This window comes from Balearica regulorum, chromosome 1 (genome assembly GCF_011004875.1).
Source record: "Balearica regulorum gibbericeps isolate bBalReg1 chromosome 1, bBalReg1.pri, whole genome shotgun sequence".
Taxonomy (NCBI): domain Eukaryota; kingdom Metazoa; phylum Chordata; class Aves; order Gruiformes; family Gruidae; genus Balearica; species Balearica regulorum.
Genome location: NC_046184.1, coordinates 21,337,371 through 21,358,577, shown reverse-complemented (window position 1 = coordinate 21,358,577; position 21,207 = coordinate 21,337,371). Strand labels below are relative to the sequence as shown.

The 21,207-nt window shown below is 40.8% G+C and overlaps 1 long non-coding RNA gene across 1 annotated transcript; it reads right to left on the bottom strand.

Moving 5' to 3' along the window:
- Positions 1-501: 501 nt before the first annotated feature.
- On the bottom strand, positions 502-20,863 carry LOC142599954 (uncharacterized). The gene is made up of 2 exons (XR_012833461.1): positions 19,756-20,863; positions 502-2,047 (listed from the first exon to the last, which is right to left on the bottom strand). It is a non-coding gene; the product is annotated as an uncharacterized LOC142599954 (long non-coding RNA).
- Between the last annotated feature and the right edge of the window lie 344 nt (positions 20,864-21,207).

The window sequence follows — 21,207 nt, the reverse complement described above, 5'->3', positions numbered from 1 at the left end:
TTTCCATGATGCAACTCAATTACTGTTCTTGATTGGGAAGAATCAGCATAAAGCAGAGGGCAGTATTTGCACTAGATTTCATGTTCTTGCACTTTCTTTTTCCTAAAAACATTCTTTAAAATTTGCTATTGCAGGATGACATTACAATGACTTCCGAGGTTCAGCAAACTTTTAACAATTATCTGGGCTATAAAAAACCAGTATGAACACCTTTAGAAACAAAAATGCTGCTAATGTAAAGGACCGTTTTCTTTCAAAGGCATTGATGAAGAATACACAATCTCCTTTTCCAGTCAATTTTCCTAGAGTGGGACTCTTTTTCCCTCGTTCTAGCTGTGTAAAGGTTAAGATTTTGGTCTAAGGTAGTTAGGTAACCAGACTGCTCCTACAGTCAGTGCAGAGATACGCATCTTAACAGGGCAGTTCAGTAGGTGTATAAAATATGTGCCCTCGGCTTTCCCTAGACTTAATGCAAAAAACACAGACACATTCAAAGGTCTATCACGGATGAGATTAATTTCATTTTCTTTCTTCCATCACCTTCTATGATGTATAGTAAACTGGACCGGATCATGATCTGAACAGCAGTAGCAGTTGTTCCAAAATAGTAACCAGAGAAGCATGAGTGTAACTCCAGCACAATTCAGATCATCATTTGGCCCCCGGTGTTGAGTAACTCCCATACTTTCAAAATGAAACAGTTTGCAAACCACCGAAACTGCAAGCCAAAACTTGCTAGGTTGGCTTGTCATCAGAAGAGCTGTTGTGGGAAAGTGCTTAGGGAATATAAATCCGCCAATCTATCCTTTTACTTGTAGTAAATCGCATCTCTGTCGGTGGCCCTAATATTAATTTTGTTGCAGTAATGCAAATGAAAAGGATATTCTTGCATAAAAAAATGAATTCCACTAAAGCGCCTCAATTTTTCTCAGGCTATATACTGAAAGATGCCTGTTTCTATTACAAATCTACAGTTCTTGTAGAAGTCATTTTCTTCACTGAGAAATCCTTTTATGGCAGGGTAGTAAACTGTGCAGAAATCCTACACAGCATAGTTAGCATATTTAATTTATTATAATTGCACCAAGGGCTTTTGGACAATTCTTCTCCTGTATCTTGGCAGTATACAGACTGTGCTCTGTTGCTTTAACATTTGAGTTTTGCAACACTCCACATCTATTTGTTGTATACCCTAGAGTCAGCTTAAAATGTGTGAAGCTTTCATCAAAGTTGGCTTCAATTTCTGGTTTAAGTTCTATTTTAGATAAAGCTTTACTTCCTTTTTTAAAATTTATATATATATATATTTGTGCCTTAGGGGATTTTTTGTAAGCGCTGATGCTAATGAATAATCTGTGTAATTAGAAAATATGTCTTCATTTCTGGAAAATTACTAAATCCCCCACTCCTCCTCCTCCATTAAAAGATGAACTGTTTAGAAATGAAACATTATTTACCAACACAATTAAACTGCATGTAGCAATCTCAATTAGTATACTTTACAAACAGAAAATAGGTTTGACTCTTCTTTGATTGGCTATCCAGAATTCATTAACATATTTGGCATCCACTAAAGGTAAAATTTAGAACACAACAATAATCCATCAAAATATTAACCCAAAAATAAAAAAAAAATAACGATATTCAAACCACAATTCACTAAACAAAGTTTACAAATTACTGACTGTTTCCTTTCAGGTCACCTTGCAGGTCATCCCAATGCAATGTCTGATGAAGTTTCTCTCCTTACAATTAATCAAATCAAAGCAGTAGCAGTATACACAATAAATCAACTTGTTTTAAACATGTAACATACATGCATGGTATAATAAGAGATTTAAATGAGGAGGTAGTAATATAAAACTATCTGAGAGTCAGTCTGAGGGCATTCATTCCTACAGATGACAATGAAGAAGGAATACGGTTTTCTGTTCTAAAATCCTCTTAAATTTTGTGGAGTCCGAGGACCTGAGTCAACGGTGCAATGACTTAATGAAACCAGGAGGGTCCTGATTCTGATTTGTGCTTTCAAAGAACAGTTGAGTGACTTAAAAAGGGGAACAGAGAGGACAACTGTTACACAAACACAATTTAAAAGAATATACTATAAAATTATACAAAATCAGATTATTTAGATTAAATGAAGAGTAAATGAAAGAAACTTAACTCATTTAAAACTAGAGCTAGATAGACCTACAGAAAGAAAAAACTGTAGTTCCTCTTGATACTGATCGAGAAGGTCCCTTTCCCATATTGTGCTTTAACACTGAGAAGAAAATATCATTAAAATGCAAATACTGAGAAAAAGAGGAGATGATATGGACAGAAACTGCTCACACCCAGTAGTTTACTGAGAACCTGCTGAAGTGGAAAGATTGTTCAAGCATTAATACATACAGAAAGGGATCTCTCTTTTACAGGAAAAAAAATATCAACAAAACCTCCATTCTGAAAAATACCATGGGGAGAAGGACAAGGTGGAAGAGGGAACAGTTCACAAACCCTGTGAAACCAAAAGTACAGTTCACGAGGTTCACAAAACCTCAAAACAACACAAGGTTTGCCCATCCCTTACTATTAGTCATCTATGAGAAATGTTCCCCTGACCTTTGATGAATCCTCTCCCTTGCACAGTTGTTCCTTCTGCTTTTGGATATGGTGCTCTCTGCTAGAGTGCTACACACACTGACTTTGAGGAATCTTTGTTCTAAGTCTGAGACTGAACCTACCAGCCTACATCTGGCAAAAGAACAGGTGACTTCACTACTGAGGAGAGATGGAAAAGTTTGTCATAGAGGAGACAGACGACATTCCCTGTGTGTTACACTGGAACACAACCAAATCCTGCAGTAAACGAATTGCCAGCAGCCACCACTGAAACATGGGACATGATTTTACTTAATTTTTTTTTAGGTTTACTACTGAGTTTTGTTCTCCAAAAAGGTAAGAAATCTATTTCAGTAGCAGGAAGCACACTGACAGTATTCCCAAGGAGACTGACAATTTACCTTCATTTTCATCCACCCCCCTCCCCTTCTTCCCTGCTATTTGTGAAAATCTAGAAATGCTATAATAGACAAGGTCCAAGCAAAACAAATTTGTATGGGCTCATGACCCAGCTTCATATACAGAAGTAGTTAACAGGGTTGATTTTCCTTTTCACCCATAACTTTCAGGAACTAACCCTTGGCTGCAGCTACCATTCTACACTAAAGACAGTAGAGTTGCATCACCCTACAGGGAGTACTGGGATAGAAGGAAACAGATTGCTTCCTGGAGCTCTACATTTGCATTGGAGACATTGGGTGTGATTTGCGACACCCTTAGCATAAAGCACTATTTCCTTCCAGCATGAGCAACCACTTCGGGTAGCCTGTCTGGGGGGAGATGAAGGTATGCTTACACTTACTGTCTGCATATGCTTTTGAAATACTTTCAGGAGATCAAACCCACACATTCTTAAACATAGCAGTTGCAATCCTGTAGTCGCACAGGCTAACTACATAGGAAGTTTGGAATGGAGTGAAAGAGGACAATGTATTTCCAATTAACTAAGGAACGCATTAGTATAAGAATTTTCTTTCAACATTATATTTCCTTCTAAAGAGAGAGATTTTTGCAGTCGTGATACAATGCTTACCATTTTCCCTCCAAAGGCTTGCTCTTAAAAGTAATAGAAAGCAACTTGATACCAGACTTCATTAGTGTTAACTTAGAAACTCTCTGAGAAAGGGTGGAGTCACATACTATTTGAACAACAAAGCAAACTGTAAGCTATGATAAATAAATGCCTGAAAGAAACACCCTGACCCACCTTTGTCTGATTCAAATGAAAAATACCAGTTTCACCCAAACCACAAATGCACACATGCACACACATACACACAGCACTGCAATTTCTAAATTCCATGTTTGATGACTGAAGCGTTTTGAACAGGTGAATTAGTGCATCAATCAAAAACACTGCCCTTTTAATGAGGACTCACAATATTTACAAAATGCATTTCTTTAATGGCTTTTATTTGCTAAAAATTTCAAAAGCTTCAAAAAATAAGTTTCGGAAATTACCATCTCTATTTGTTCTTAAAATCCTACGTAAACGTTTTGTTTTGCTTTGACTGTATTGTTCGCTACAGTGCTTACTGCTTCCCTTCATATAGTGTCTTCCTCAGTTCATTCCTTGCCTTATTAATAGATTCTTTGTTCCTTTGCTCTTTCTGTAATCAATGAAGAGCATCTACCCTAGCTCTTCATTGTACTCCCTGTTTTCACTGTCCTTTTCATTTTTGCGTGCTTTATGTGTCCCTCTACAAATGGAAAGGCCAAATATTTTTCTTCACACTTCAACAAATTTCTTGAACTTCTCCCACTTCCCACTGCCCATGGCCAGAAAACTGAAAAAGTATCTCCATACTGAACAAGCTGCAAAGTCACAGAGTAGCTGCTGTCTTCCTGCAGCCATATAAACCATAAGAACAGCCATAACAGGTAAAAACAAAGATCTCTTTAAGCCTCGTGTCCAATTCCCAACAGTGGCTATTAGCAGATGCCTAGGGGAGAGCATATGAACAGGGCAAACAGAGTATATAACTTCTATACATTCTCCCAGCCTCCAGCAATCTGTGACTCAGAGACACGATCGTGTCTTCTATCTCCAAAGAGACCAAAAAAGGCGTAGGGAGATGAAGAATAGCATACGACTCAGAGGACTTGCTGCTAAGTGAAACTAACTTGAAAGGAGGAAAGAAAATGAATCTATAAATTGGTCAAAATATTAAAAGTAGCTCTAAAGAAGTTCGCTTAGGTACTGGATGCAGTCTAGCCACAGAGGATAGCAGGTCTAAACCTACTTTGTAATCTAGTTGTACAAAGCAACAGGCTGCCACTTCCAGATTTACATACATAACTACCCCAATGCTCACTGTGGCTTACTACACACAGTCTGTCCCCATTCCCCCAGCGAGGCGACAGCAGCGCAGGAGATCGGGTTTGTATGTTCAGCGGTTCTTTCTGCCTCTCTCTGCTTATTGGTTACTATCGACACAGTAGAACATATAGGCTTCTGCACAATTACAAAGCCTGGGAACCAAACGTTGCAGTGTTGTTGGAATGTGACGTTTGGACAAACAGATGTCTTCCTACTAATTTATGGGATCTGAATTAGCTGTTTGAGTTGTTCTCTCACAGAAGAGAGAACTAAAAGCTGTTCTATGGTGAAGGATGGGGTACACTACCTTTCTGATTCCATAGAAAATATTTCCATATTCCTCCAAATTCCTTCACATTTGATAATCTAGAGGAAATACTTTGTGACACAATACGTATTTGAAGCCTTGAGACATTTCCATGCGGGGCACCTTTTAGTATGGCTACTGACCAAGCACTTGTTGAGGCAGCTGCAATAAATAAAGGAGTGCAACACCTAAATTGGCTAGCACGTACTTCTGAGTCCCAGACCTGTATAACACTCCTCATATCAGCAATGGGTCAAGTCACTAAAGAATTTATTTCTCAGAAGAAAAGATTTGATGGATGGGAAATGTTTAGAACTACTGGAGGGAGGAATGGGAGAGACAAATGGGTAGGAAAGAGCTAAAGGAAACAGTGGCTGCTTTTGTGACTCAAGGGATTTCAGCAAAGGGTGAAAAGATGCATTTCTGAGATCATCTCCCAGTTAGACAAGACATGAGTGTCAGCACAAAGGTGAAAGTTAAAATATACAGCCAACAATGGAGGGATGGACCACAGTATGCTTTGACTTAAATAATCTCTTGCTGCCACTAACAACACGCAAAAATGTGGCTCTACAGCAGCCTAAGTAAATCTAATTACTGACTCTTGCAGTGCTGCCTTTACCTTGCTGTTCCTGATCTGCTTTGGTGCTTGACAGACCAGGTATGTGTAAGTGCACCAAGTTTGGTTATTTCTTTGCTAGCCTAGTTCTATAATGACAGAGGGGATAAATCAGCCACGGTTCTACTGGGCACCAACATCAATGCAAGAAGCAGTGGGAGCATACAACTGAATGGTGTAGGTAGAAGGTGGCAAGAAGAGGAAAAGAGCACCTCCTTCCACAGTAGCTCAATCAAGCCCAGTCAGGCGTACTGAGACACATTGGGAAAATAAGTATTTTTATAGGAAAACTGACGGTCCATGTTCAAGGAAAGATCTACAGTTCCAGCAAGGGTGTTAGTTTTGAAGACAGAAGAATACTTAAGAGAAAGATGGATGAAAAAAAAAAATCTCACCCATCCTAGCACTTCAGGTACTTTAACTGTACATCCCATAGCAGTGATACTATGAACTCCCAACTTTCCTGACTGCCTCATCACCTAGCTCCAAGAAGCTCCTGGCAATTTCCCAGAGCACAAGACCTACAGAGTAATCCACACACAGCCTAGACATCTTAGGGTGCAACTGGAGAGCTCAAGCCAGGCAACATCCAGAAGTCTGTGCACTACTATGTCTTCAGACCATGTCCATGCTCTTTGGCCTTTATGCATTCCCTATCTCTTCAAAACTTCACAGCATCTGAAAGACACACAACCTTCTTTTTCATAATATAGTACATTGGGTCAAGGGACACTTCCAGTAAACCTGCAAGCAGGACTATCCTGCAAGGTTTTAGTACACTATTTCTCTCTTGTCCTTCCCCTTTCAAACAAAAGAAAAATGAGTAAGATTATCACTTTGCCAGAGTCAATGAGTCTTAGAACAAGGCAAAAACTTTTGGGAAAGGCAACCCTACCTTGGATACAAAATCTTTTAGAAAAGACTTTTTGCTCCTGGCAATACATAATCACATCTGCGGGAAGAATGGATGTTATCACCAAAATAAAGACGAAACAATGTTCAACTGTTCCACTCTCAGATATCTCCAGAGGTTAGAGGGGAGGGATCCTCTTTGCTGATGCAGCTGCTGGTGCAGCTCTTCACCATTGGTATAGAGCAGGCACACCAGAACCATCAGAATCAATTTAACAAAATTTTACATTTGCAATACAGAGTCCTGAAGTAGTAGGTATAGTCTGTAGTGGACGCTTGGTCGATCAGAATATAGTACTCATCCTGTTAGGGTATGAAGATGTACTGAAGGTACACATAGCGGACTTTGAATACCAGACAGATTTCTCCCATCTTGTTTTTGTATGAAAGAAGTAGTAAGCAATATTTTGCCTGTTTCTGCACATTAAATGGTAAAATGTATACAGTGTATACACAAGTGTATCAGACATTCCTTGTGAGATGAGATTTCTAGCTTCATAAATGATGAAAGCTGTTTTGCTCTTGGACTTGGTATGGCACTCATTGTTACTAACACTATTATGATGGCATTTAGAAGCTTGAAGTTAAGAACAGACTCATTACAGTGACAACTAGTCTAAGAGGAAAGCTTTTCCATTCACTTCTAATGCATCCTATGATTCCTTATCACGCTCTTAAAGCACATCATGCCAGTTTGTATGATGTTACGCAGCAGATCTCAATGTGTTATGACATTCTGTTATCTGCAATGTGTAATCCTGAAATCAGAGCAGGCAATGAATTGCATTTATTCTTTAGATAATCCTTTCACTGATTATTATTTCCCTTCAAAATGCAAAGTTCAGCAAGATGGATAATCATGGACCCACACAAAAAAAAAAAAAAACATGGGAAAAAAAAAAATATGTGACCAATACAATATAACTCGAAGAATGAAATTAGAAATGAAACCAAGTACAAGATATCTGACTATACTATTTAAGCCTATTTTTCAGAAATATGACCCTCAAGGCTGATAAGTCTTTGTTCTGTTACCTCTATGTCTTGGGTATAAAGGGGTGAAAAAAGGGCCCATTTGCCCCACCAAAGTATGCAATGGGAATCATAAAAAGTGACAGGACAGTAAGACCGCAACTGCATAGACGTGTCCGCAATGGTCTTATTTAAATCTCTCTTATGGCAATGTAAATCCTTTTGAATTGCGTAGAGAAAATCCAGGACATGAGAAATTATAAGTGGGCCTGAAATCCACGTGAAGCACTATGGGAACAACACAAAAGTGTCCAATAAATATGACAACAAAGGGCGGTAGACGTAACATCTTGTCTTTTGTGAATTGTTAGAGGTGGGCTGGCAGAATGGATATCACTATACTTTGCTTCTTTTTATTTGCAAAGAAATTAAAGAAACCATAACTATATTATATTTTTATAACTTAAGACTTCTTATTCTTATGGAAGGTCTCAGCTAAAACGGTTCAGCTTGAGATCACTTTATCTCAATGATCTGACCTAAAACTTGTAGCAGACACATCAACAAATGCAATCTTTGTCCCAAGGCAGTGCCTTCTGGGAGTAAGGCACAGAACTGAAGGAATAACAAACATTAGATTTTAATCTGGTGCCTCAAGTCTGTAAGTGTCTTCTGACAGGTACTTTTTTACACACCTAAAAATGGATGTCAACATTCACATCATTGATTCACATCTTCTGCTTCACCAGAAATTTCATGTTCTATGAAGCAGTATGAAAACCAGTTGTATGGCAAGCAATAAAACATTGACTCATTCTCTTCTTTTCGACTACAGATTAGCAATAATGAGGGTTTAGATTTAAACTACAGAGACACTACCTTCCGCCCATGTATTTCACACATTTTCAAAATGTAGGAATTTATTACTAGGTTTCTCATATTTGTACTTTTTTAAGTATTAGTAATATAGATATACCCAATTTCCGTGCAGGCAGATGGCAAAGAACAGTAATTAAATATGGAATCAAGAAACGTAAACCAGAAGTTAAGGAAACCAGGTAACAAGGAAAATTAAAATTATAGGCAGAAAAATGTCATGTTCAATGGGAGTAAGGACAACAATTGTTTTTTAATAAAATCAGGAGCAAAAGAAACCCTAGTTCTTGTCAATGTTGCTACAAGAAGTGGCAAGAATATCAATTACATCAGAAAAGGCAGATGACAAAATTGTTAATCATGCAGGAAAAGGCAGAGGTGTTCAGCATGTTTCTGTTCTGCATTTGGAACAAATCTAAGCATGTCTTTGTACCATAAAATAATGGTGAAATATTTCCTTTTCCAAGATTAGCTAAGGATGATGTTAAAGAGAAGCAATTAAAAATAAACACTGCAAAACAAGAAGGTCTGGGTAACTTTCTCCCAAGAATTCTAAAATAATTAGGAGTCATCTGGACCCTTGAGAATTTCCACAACATATTTTTAAGACTCAGACTGGCTTTTCATCTTGCCTTTGGAATTTTCTTTGCCAATGCTTTGAAGAGAGAAATATTATGATCCAAGGCAAAGTAATGGTACAGCCACAACAGGACCACCAATTATCCAATATCAATTCCGTTTGTATTTATATGGCCTAAACTCATGTAAGGGCAGCATACAATTGTGCACATTCCTGTTGGTTGCCACTCTGGAAGCATGGCAGATACCTCATTGAAGCATTATGGAAAGATGACTGCATATATCTTGAGCAATTTACTCGAAAGGATGTACTTCACTGCTAGCTTACCCAACTAAAACAATATATTGGCACTTCTGGATCAAGCAAGAATAACAAGAGTGAAGGACACAGAGGTTCCCCATGTGAGGAGATAACCCAAACTCTACATAGTAACAGAGGCCTGCAGGTTCTTAGAGAAAGTGCCGGATAAGCTCAGCCTCTGACCTTAGTTGGTACTGTCAACACAGGCTTTCTCACATGTATTTTAAATATAGATTCTGAACTACTAAATATTGTCAGGCTCAGTGTCGCAACCAAAGTCTGCAGAAGCAGAATACTGTTGGCTGCCCCTGCTATTTGTAGAAGCAAAGACAGCGGTGCTTGTCATCAGTTTCCTTCTCAGGTGTCATCCAGAAAGAAGTCCTGGGCATCATTCTCCAGCCTAAGCAGTGCTGGATACTCTTTTGGCTTTTCTACTCACTTTCTTGCAGTCCAAGCCACTCTCTTTTTCAGTTTTCAGCTCGATCAACCTAGCAATTATCTATAGCTTCTACTTCAGTACCAGCTAAAACACATTTTTAGCAGTGCGTTCAATGCTGCTACCAGCTCTCTCCATACGTTATTTTCTGTATCACTGTCTTAAATGCAGATAACTTTGTTCCTTTTCACCTCACATGAAATATACATTTTATATCCTAGTATAAGAGTATCCTTTTATACAATAAATACAGAAATGACCTCTGGACCAGGATTTAGAGTCCAGTACTCCTCCGTCACACAACATGACCCTAACCAGGAGAGACACACTCAGAATGCCTCAATTGTGGTTTCATTTGGAATTTAAATTGTCAAGGCTCACAAATAATTCACACTGCCTACCCTCAAGAATCACTTTACTATTGAACAGACCTAAGATCAATACAAGTTACTAGAGAACTCCATTTTGGTGTCCATGGAATCTTGTGCTCAAAACTACACACTCCTCGTCTCAGAGGGTGGATGCACTCAGAGTACCATTAGCCTAGTAACTGGAAGACCTTTCTAGAAAGCTACAGCTGTGCCTCTTCTTAATGCCCAGAGTCTAGAACACAGTTCTTCCCTTCTTTTGTAAGGCCCTAACCACTGGGGTATTTTAGTACCTTCACCACAGAATGATGTTTCATTCCCGAGCAGATGTTGTAGCCCTCTGCCAAACTGAATTAGGTGCCTCTTCAGACATTCCCTTCTGCATGATGAACATCCACACTAGTACTGAGGGATGGTCAAAAGCGACTGTCAAAATAACTCAAGTAATACATGCTCTTCTTCTTCAACCCCAGGGTGGGCAGCCAGGATGAAAGCTGTACACCTCACGCTTTGCATTTGGAAAGCAGAATCTTTGGTCTGTGGCACAACCACTTCTTTCTTGTCTCAGATTAATTCATTGCTGCTAACAGATAGTGAAAATGATATGGAAAGGTGGAAAAGATGTAATTAGGAACAGGGAATAGTTAGTCTATAGTGGCAGCTTTTAGCAGGACATAATCACAGTCTCTAACACTCTGCAGGAAGGGAAGGGCCGAAGGACAGACTTTTCAGGTGAATATCACTGCTGGAAGTCCAGTAGAGCTAACTATTACTAGGACTTGAGTGTAAGGACCTATACTGGCTCACTGACATAAACAGACTTGAGAATGACCTCAAGATACATCCTTACTTTCTGTGTAGACAAAAGCATGAGTTAGGTAGTTACGACTGTCCCACATGCTATGTACACACACCAGTCTGGTTAAGATTCTGGTTGTGCATTCATGGAACATCTGAAAATCTACAGTAAATCAGGAACGCACATAACATCTTACAGGAACACAGGTACTAAACTACTAGATGCCTGAATAATTTCAGAAAACAGCATATCTGAGCGCTTCCGCATAGGAAGATGACAAAGCAGATGACACTAGATGACAAAGGACCTGCACAACAGCCATACCATTCTTCAGCAGCAGTAGGAGGCCAAACAGGATACCCTTGCCATCTAAAATGGCATCTTTTTACATTCTTGAATTACTTCCTAACCGTGCATAAGTACTAACAGAGTACCACCACCTCAAAATCAGACCTTTTGTAAGGCTCTCCATATAAATTCAAAGCCAGAAATTCTCACATCTGCTCTCAAATACATCTACATGGGAAAGGAATAACAGATAACATGGCTAAAATATTCAAAATCACCTTAGGGTCTTGTGCATCCAGCTTTTGCTGTCCAATTTTGTAACCTTTTCCTGGTTTTCTGTGGACATATTTTTAGATCAGGCATAAGAGACTGACCAGCTTGAAATATGAATACAATCATCCTTTCAGAAAGCATAATAGTTACATTGTAGCATATTATTAGATTTTAACGTTTAGGAAGCAATTAAAAAAAAAAAACCCTTCGGTAAGATACTGATTAACATAACATAACATAAACTACGATAACCTTTACGAAGTTCATGGAAACAACAGAAAAGCAAAAATTATGATCATACAGTTAGTATACTACTGCTGATACACAGTAAAGTGTTCTTTGATCACACAGTCATATGCGGTTTATGGTACATAGCTTAGTTATCTATGAATAAAACATTGAGCAAGGACAGTCACTATGCTTTTAATTATAGTATAAATGTTGGACTGTATTCAGCTGAACCTTGATCAAAGATCGTTTAATAATACTCATTCCTTCCCATCCTTTTTTTTTTTAAATTAATAGTACATTAACAAACCAGGTATCAACTTTCTGTATATGCTAAATGGAATTGTTTTTCTCATAGACTTGATCTGACTTTGAAAAATAAAAAGTGCGGCCTATGGTGACAAGAGTAATTATATTTACAGAAAAATGTACTCGATATATAACCTTCTCCTCCATGTGAACTTCTGTTGTCAATTACATACATTAGCACGGTATTGAGGAGCCTTTGTACAAAGGCACACACACCAATTCAGCTTGCTAATGATACCGCCTGTCTCTGATACTAATGAAAGAAGCAGTGACTAGTGACAGTTCTGCACGTGCAGGACTGAAGTTTTCAGTGGTTAATAATTACATTCTTTTAGCTTAGCAAAGATCAGGAACACGCATTCAAAGTAATCTGGTGGTTCCCTCCTGTATGCGGTTCAAAGGACAGATCTTATTTCTGTGATTGCAGTAACTTTACAGTCGCTTTCTCATTTCACAGTGGTTGAGAAGCTGAAGTGGAGAAAGTGGAGATGGAGGCACACAGGAAGTGATGGTAAGGTAGAAGGAAAGGTTTGAATGCTTTTACACTGTTCAATTTTGGCTCATGAAGCCTTAACTAGGAACTTACGTAGCCATAAAATTTGTTGAAAACTTAAACTGCTGTTCCAAAGTGGATCCATCTATTGCATGGATGTGAACTTATGCTATCATGTCCATATCACAGCTATGATATTATTTTAAAAATTCTTGATTTAACTCCCCCCCCCAGCAACTGTCCTTTCAGTCTTTTTTAAATGATTCTTCTTGCTTTTAAAATCAGAAATATATCTCTAAGTAGAGTAGAAATTAGTAGCATAGGACCATATAAACATAAAACATTTTGTTTCACAATGTTGCTACTGTAAGTTTGACTTTAAATTTAGTGTCAAGATTCAAGACAGACCAAGTGAAGAGCTGACAGCTCTGTATATTAAGTCTCTTTTTGCAAGTCTTCAGTGATTTTATTACTTATTATTAGCATTTTTATTATTATCATCATAATCACTGAAAACCAATGAAACTTTTCTATCTCTTCTCAAGTATAGAAAAGTTTAATTGGTCACTGCCACTGACTTTTGGAATGAATTTATTATTAACAAATTACTGAATTATTTTACTAGGAGCACAGCAATGTGCCTTTTGGATCAGGTCACAAATCCAATGGAAAGATCTAAATTTCATAGCTCTGATGGTCACAACTCAGATAAGGCTTTCATATATTTATCCTTCACATTTCAAATTTTCATACAAAATTTTGAAAAGGGAAGGTACAACAGAATCCAGTTCCATCTGCATTCTAACATTTATTTAAAACTCAAAGGCAGGCACACAATATACTTTTTGCTTCATCCCTCTAAATTCATGATTTCTACATGAAATCTCAGGAGGTCATCTGTTCAAGTGTTTTTCTAATTTTAACTGTAAGATTATGTATTGATCTACTTTTGCAAGTTGCTATTTTTACCAAGTAATAAAAAAAGTAAACCTTGACTTTTTTTTTTATTACTTCTCTTCCCCCTTGCCCCCAGTTTTGTTTGGCTGCATGTGGGCAAACACAAAATTCATAGAACACTTTGTGATGTCTACTATTTCCACTGGTCTATTATAGGTTGAAAATACTCATTGAGTCTATCCTATTGAACAAAACATTGGGATCAATTTTTGACATCATTGCAGTGGTTTAAGTATAACACTACTGAAACAAACAGAATTAAACCAGCCCAATACAGGAGTTACTAAGAATTGGCCTCATTACACAAACTATTCCAGCACTTCGGCTCACTCTACAAAGACCCAGAGCAGGCAGAGGTGGACCACCTCCTCCTTACTCACATTCCTCATACATTGATTTGCCAATGTCAGTATCAACTCATTCTACAAGACAGAAAGTTGGTTTCCACCTTGAAACTTGAGACTTAACAGCCTTTCTATTATTTTTATCCTCCAATTATAACTCTGAATATTCTTATTATCCCTAAAAATACAATACTCTTTTTAATCTTGTTACATTCTTGGCCTTTGTGACTTGGCAGTGAGTCCACGGTCTAATTACAAGTTTTGTAAGTAGAGGTAATTACAGGTTTGGGTTTTTTTATCAGTTTTGAATGTTACCTTTTAATTTTCCTTGATGTTCCTGTGCTCATGTTAGATGACAGAGAACACGGTCATCTAATCTACTGTACCTAGACCATTATTTTACTGCATCTTCTTTCTTAATCTTCTCTCTAAAGTGAAAAAATCCCTAATCTTTCAAAAGAGGTTTTTTTTCATATCCTCAGTCATTCCTGTTACCCTTCCTTGATCCCACTTTAGTTCTCAAATACATTTTTTGAAATGGGGAAAACAGCAGCTGAAATTGTGCAATCTCTCTACTGAACACAATGTGCCACCTGCATAACAGTGGAAGATGAGGTCCTGAGAACTCAGTTCTGTGGAGACATATGCTCTTTGAATTGTAAATATTAATGCTGCAGAGACTTTCCAGTCTGACTTCCCGTGACACAATGTCATGGTATCTAATACAAATTCTGCACCAAATCTGGAAGTTCTTTTTACACGTGAGCCTTATTTTAAATCCAGTTTCAATATAAGGTCTTCAATTAACAGAGGACCACATCCACAGTTATCCTCTGTTACATGCTTTACTTTATTTCTGTAGTTGGTTGTTTTCCTTCAGTTCCCAGACTGGAAAACTCTTCCTGTGTGAGACTTAAAGAGCTCTCAAATACCGGGGCGGGGGGGTGGGGGGGTGGGTGTAGTAGATACTTCTAGACTGTGATGGTAAGAGGTTCCTTCTTAACCTTCTCCCAGATAATCAAAATAGATTGAGCTATTAAAGCTTCATGTTTCAAGACAGTAGTCCTAGACTTTGTATTCTCCTTGAAAGCCTTTCCAGTTTTTCAACCTTAACAGTACTCCAGTATTGGTCTCACTAATGCTGTATCAAAGGGGTTACATTCTTTGTCTACTCTTAAATTAATACTCAGTGTTCGCCCCCTTAGCTTACAAGTGTCTTCACCAGACAGCTGGTTATTTCTGCAACCGTTCCATAGCCCTGTCCATCATTACCACATTCCTCCATAATCTTTCATATGCAAAGGCTATTTCTCATTTCTATTACTTATGTTACTTTTACCATGGAAAAGCCCCCATCACAGATCACATACTTCTACTGTTCTACACACTAAATAAAAAGACGGTCTTTAACTCAGAGGTATCTTTGGATTGCTCCCCTCTTCTTCTACCCCTCCAGCGTGAGCTAAATACATTTCACCAAGAACAAAGTGTACAGAAGGGCAGATTAATCTTGACATTAAATACAACCTATTAACTATATGTTCGTGATTTCATCTGCCTTTCTCCATGAATGCTGACATATATCCTATCAGCTCACTAGTAACAGAAGTTTAAGATATTTCTCAGAGATTCAGAGTATACTAAAATATGCATGATCTTTAAAAGTCTGGTCATATTTTGTATGCTGATTTACTCATCACTTATTTCTACCAAGTCCAAAGTCCTTATTGTCTCAAAGGACCATTGGTTCTGTAACAAGCTAATAATGTTTCTTTTCATAAAGTCCTTGTTCCAAACAGCTAATCAGACTACTGACAACATATGTCCATATATATTGTAAATAGCCTGATCTGAAAACCAGTAACTGAAGTTATATTAGCCAGATTAAACTTCTAGCAAAGTTCCCAATGGCAGATAGTAAACAGATAATCTCTGCTGATACGTATGTGTCATCAATGATAACACGTAAGTACAACCAAAACTGTTTGTCTAGGAGGGGAAGCAGGAGATTAAACAACACATATATACTACCTAGACAGGATGCAAGAAAAATCCTGTTTATTAATGTTGAAATGTGAACTAAAACAAAAGTTTAATCTCTTAGCAGTAGGAGTCCTGTTTGACTGAATTCACTCAGTAGTTTGAGTAATAAAGGAGAAAGAATTTACCATATCTGGAAATGTCAGGTCTATTACTGATGGACTTGTCAACATCTTTCTCTAATCACTTATAATTCTAACAACGTGTTCTTTAAATGCAAAGAAATAAAGAGGTTGTGGCTTCAGAAGACACACTAGTCAAAGGAAAGCAGTGAAGTTGCAGACAAAGTGCCCTGACAACCTGTCTACAAGACCTGGCAGAGTCAGACATATCTGTTATCCCTCCTAATTTGCACGCAAACAGGCAGGTATAGCAGGGGCCTGCTTTAGCAGCACAGTGAATACATGACTGAGCTCAACAACAAAAAGGAAGCATATGGGAGGTGGAAGAATACAGCAGCATTGCCCAGGCATGCAGGGATGGAATTAGTGGGCCAATGCTTGCGTGCAGTTAAAATTGATGAAGGACGTTAAGGGTCATGACACTTTTGCAGCAAAATGGGAGACTGAGTAAAATCTAGGCCTGCTGCTGAATGCAGCAGGTGACCTTGTGACACAGCACACTGGTACTCAACGTTGTCTTTGTCTCAGTTTCTACTGGCAAGGTCTGCTCTCAGGTCTCCCAGAGCTCCATGTCAAGTAGCAAGGATCAATTTAGGGTCTATTTAAACAAGCTGGAAATGTAATACAAGTCTGTGGGGTTGGACAGGACATATCTGAGAGTACTAAAACTGCCAGCAAATGTCACTGGAAGGGCACTCTCTGTCCCTTGTGAAAGGTCACGGTGATCAGACAAGGTTTCTGACAACTATAAAAACGTTATGCCTGTCTAAGAAAATTGCAGGAAGGAAGATCTGGGTGATGACCAACCTTCTCTCAGTCGCTGGGAAAATTATGGAGCAAGTACTCACGGAAACCGTTGCCATTCACACAATGAGAAGAATGTTATTGGGAACAGCCATCTTGAGTTTCCCAAGGGCAAACTGTTTTTTGCCACTCTCATCACCTTCTACAACTACATTACAGGCTCTCTGGGTGAGGTTAGAGTTGTAGGTATTGTTCTCCTTGTTTTTAGCGAGGCCTTTGATAGAGTTTCCTAGTGTCCTTGCATTCAAACTGGGGAGATATAGGTGGACTACAAGGTGGGTTAAAAACTGACCAGATCGTTGGCCTCAAAGTGTAGCTAATAACTATTAACTAAGTCCAATTAGCAGGTGATTCCAAGTGGTATTCCTTGGGATCAATACAAGGGCTGATATTATTTAATGTTTTCATCCATGACCTGCATGATGAGACCCTTAGGAAGTACAAGGTAACAACAAACCAAGGGAGGGGCTGTTGGTGTACTGGAGGGTATAGCTGCCATGCAGGGAGACCTCATCAAGCTGAATGAGTGTGTAACAGATACATCTCTTTTGAAGCTCCAGAAAGACAAATACCAGGTCCTGCATCTGAGACAGGATATACTTAGGAGTGCAGGCTGGGACTAACGGTTCTACAAGAGAGGACCCAGTGGACCACAAACCGAACAAAGTCAGCAGTGTGTCCTTGCGGTAACGAAGACTAACCACATCTTGGACTGTATTAGCAAGATCATAGCCAGCAGGTCAAGGGACATGATTATTGCCCTCTATTCAGCACATATAAAGTCACTGTGTTCAGTTTGTTCTCTCACCAAATAAAACAGAGACGGAAGAGAGTCAAGTGAAGGGTCATTAAGACGGCTAGGACCTTTGGCATACAAGGAGGTTCAGAGACCTGAGAATACCAATATTCTTGCCAACTTTAATGGACTTAAACTGCTAGAGCGTTCTTAGCAGCACTCCTTATGGTCATGTTATGCAAACAGATGCATTTTGGAGTCCCATCCAAAAGACCTACAATGGCTACAGGCACACATTACGGCACATTAATGCCACCAGTGCAGCACCTGATGATGTGCCACAGCAACTTTGAACTGGGTTCCATACAGACATTAGAAGGTAGCCTGAAAGTGGTACTGTATCTGTGCTGCAAGCAGAAACTCTCATGGATCTTCCATATTTCTGTGCCTGACAAACGCCTGCTCAGGGACTGCTGCACAGAAAAAATGATTTGTACATCAAAGAACAAACTGGCATCCTACCCATGAATGATTTTCCATTTATAGTTGCAAAGCCACTGCTAAAGAGGCCAAAACTAGTTTATAAAATATTTCTGCAGCTATAATTGTTTAGGACCACTGAACTGCATGTTCCAAGCCAGATCAAAAGGAGCACCACAAACCCATGAAAGACTTATGTGTAAAGACAGGGTAAATTCCATGTCTGGGATCCATCTGTAATTCTGTCAAACCAAGAGTCCTTGTAGCTGTATACAAATTAAACGTCTGTCTGCCAAAATTAAGTGAACAAAGAACAAATACCCCCTTATCACTTTTTTACAGTAACTACCTTGTTTTATTTAATGTTAAATATAAAATACCCCTCCTTTTACACTTTTGTGAAAATACAAACCAGATCGGGAGTTATACCAATACCAGACATTAATCATGGTCTTTTTTCAATTACCATTTTGCTTCAAATGTAGATGTGTAAAGGTATGCTATATTCTTTGGACTCAAAAGTATTACAGCTGAAGAAGACACAGCTTAAACTCAACAGGATTTTGAGGAAACTGTTATTTTCTTGAACAGGTTCAAGGCACGTATATCACTCATTTACCATAGATTGACAACACAAAGATGGATTTAAAAGCTTGCAAATGCAGTTGGAATGAAAAGGCCTGATGTTTTTACATTTGCAGACTAGTGATACATGCATGATTTTTCATGCTTAGCCATGTAAAGAAACAGGAATTAATAACTACTTGGAGTGTTAATTCCCTAAATAATTAGCACTTATGCATATTAATATTTCGTGCCAGTTTTCCCTCTTTAAAAATATATGCTATTTCAAAAAACAGAGATCTCATTTTGGAAGTGAGAAACACTTCCTCTCCATTTAAAACAATATTCGTAACAAGCCACTGACAAGGATTATAGCAAAAGACAGATACAGCTGAATTCTTTAAAATAAACCTGGAACATTTATTGCAAGATCATGAAATCTTCCTACTGTTTGTACTTGTTTACATTTCAGCAGCAATAAACGTAAGTATAGCATGCATATGCCATTATTTGGAGAAACTGGTAAGTCCAAATCATTAGCTTTACAAAAAAAAAAAACAAAAAAAAATCTGTAAACATGAAACCTTCCTGAATTCTGCAGCTGCTCAATAAATCGAATGGTTTAGTTCGGTTCCCTGCAAATACCACAGTCTGTGGTGAGAGGTAGTAACTTTTATAGCTCAACTGATCTATCTTCAAAAAACACATTCTGGGACATGAAGGGTTGAAACTGCGCCTGAAAACTTGACCTTTACATCAGCTGGTCTAATCTAATAAAAGATATTACCTCTCCCTAGAAGCCCTTGCTTTGTTTATGGGCATGAGTGCCTGAGATTACAGCACTACTATTATCAGACAATGCCAACTGCAAGGCTCTCCCAGTGCCCAGGGTGGGAAGGACTGCCAGCTCTTCAGTGACTGACCAAAAATAACCTCACGTTAGGGATCCCCGTGCAGCACCGGTATCTCCAACTTCACTGTTTTCAGCAGAGGGGAGGCCGAGACGCTCCCGTTACGCCACCCGGGACGGCGGTGGTGTAACAGGGGCGGCAGTGCCGGGATGCGGAGGTGCTGGCCGCTTTCGGTCTGTCTGCAAACGTCGTGGTATTCCCCGGCCGAGCTTCAGCCTTGCGCGTCCCGCACGCCATTTCTCCGCTTACACGCACCTAGGCAGTACTCTAAGTAGCTGCTGGAACACTTATTAAGATATTGTTACCCACCCAGCACAGCACTAATTAATTTCTGCATCAGTGGCCCACAGCTTTTGCTGGACAGCCACTCGGCCGGATCCCCTGAATGCCCTCGGGCCTTCCTCCCCGCGCCGGGCTCTCCCAGCCCTCTCGCTCTCCCCTCAGGCGAGGACGGTGCCGGGGTCCTCAGGGCCGCAGCGCCCCAAGAGCCGTTAACCGCCTCCCCGGCACCGCTCCGGGCGCAGCGGGGGACGCCTGATGGAAGAGGGTGCCTCGCGGAAAGCCGCGGTGAAAGGCCCGTCGGAAGCGGGCACTCAAAAGCCGCCCTGCAGCCGGCCGGGCAGGGGGAGGCCGCCCCCGGCCCGCGCCCCGCCGCCGCCGCGCCCCGATTCCTTTTGATGCAGCGCCCCCTGCGGGGCGAGGGGGCGGCCCGCGCTGCCGGGCGGCTGAGGCGCCGCGGACGCGAGAGCGGCAGGGCCGGGACGGCGAGCGGCTTCGTGTCCTTCCCCGGCGCGGCGCCTGAGCGGGGCGGGGGAGGGGAGGGAAGCGCTCAGCTCCTCCGAGGCGCGCCGCAGGGGCACCGGTGCCCGCCGTCGCGCCGCATCGGTCCCGCGGGGCTTCCCCGCAGGGGATCTGACTGAGGCAGGCGCGGAGGGTGGCCGGCCGGCCGGCGTCCCCCCGCGCTGGCACGCCGCCGGGCTGCGCCGAGGCGACAGGGGCAGCGGATGGGGGAGGAGAAATAGCCGCGGAGGGCGGGGGGAGCGCGCCACGCGTTACTTCGGCGAGCACCGGCTTTCTGAATAAGCGGGCTTTGACACGCCCGCGCCGCCGACTGCCCCGCACCGCAGGCCGAGTCCGCCGAAGCCGCGGCTCGGCGTGCCCCGGCGATGGCGGCAGTGGCGGTGGCGGCGCCCCGCCCCCGCGCGGCCCCAGGCGCAGCGGCCCGGCCGGCCCGGCCCGAGCGGCCCCGCGCGGAGCGGAGCGCCCTTCCCGCAGCCGCGGGGCGGGGCCGGGGCCGGGTCGGCGCTCCGCGGCATTCCCGCCCTGCCGCCTGGCCCAGCTCCGCCGCATGCAAATGAGGCCCCTCCTCATTGGCCGCTCCGGTAGCCCTTTGAAAAGGCGCCCCTCGATTGGCCGCGCGGAAATGTTAACGCAAACAGGAGAATCTCCAACCCCCCGGTTTTTTTTTTTTTTCCACCGCTAATGTGTGATGTGTGCCTCAGACAGTCTGTAACTCTGCGCGCCGCTTACTACAACTAAGTAGTTCCCTAGCCCCCTGCCCT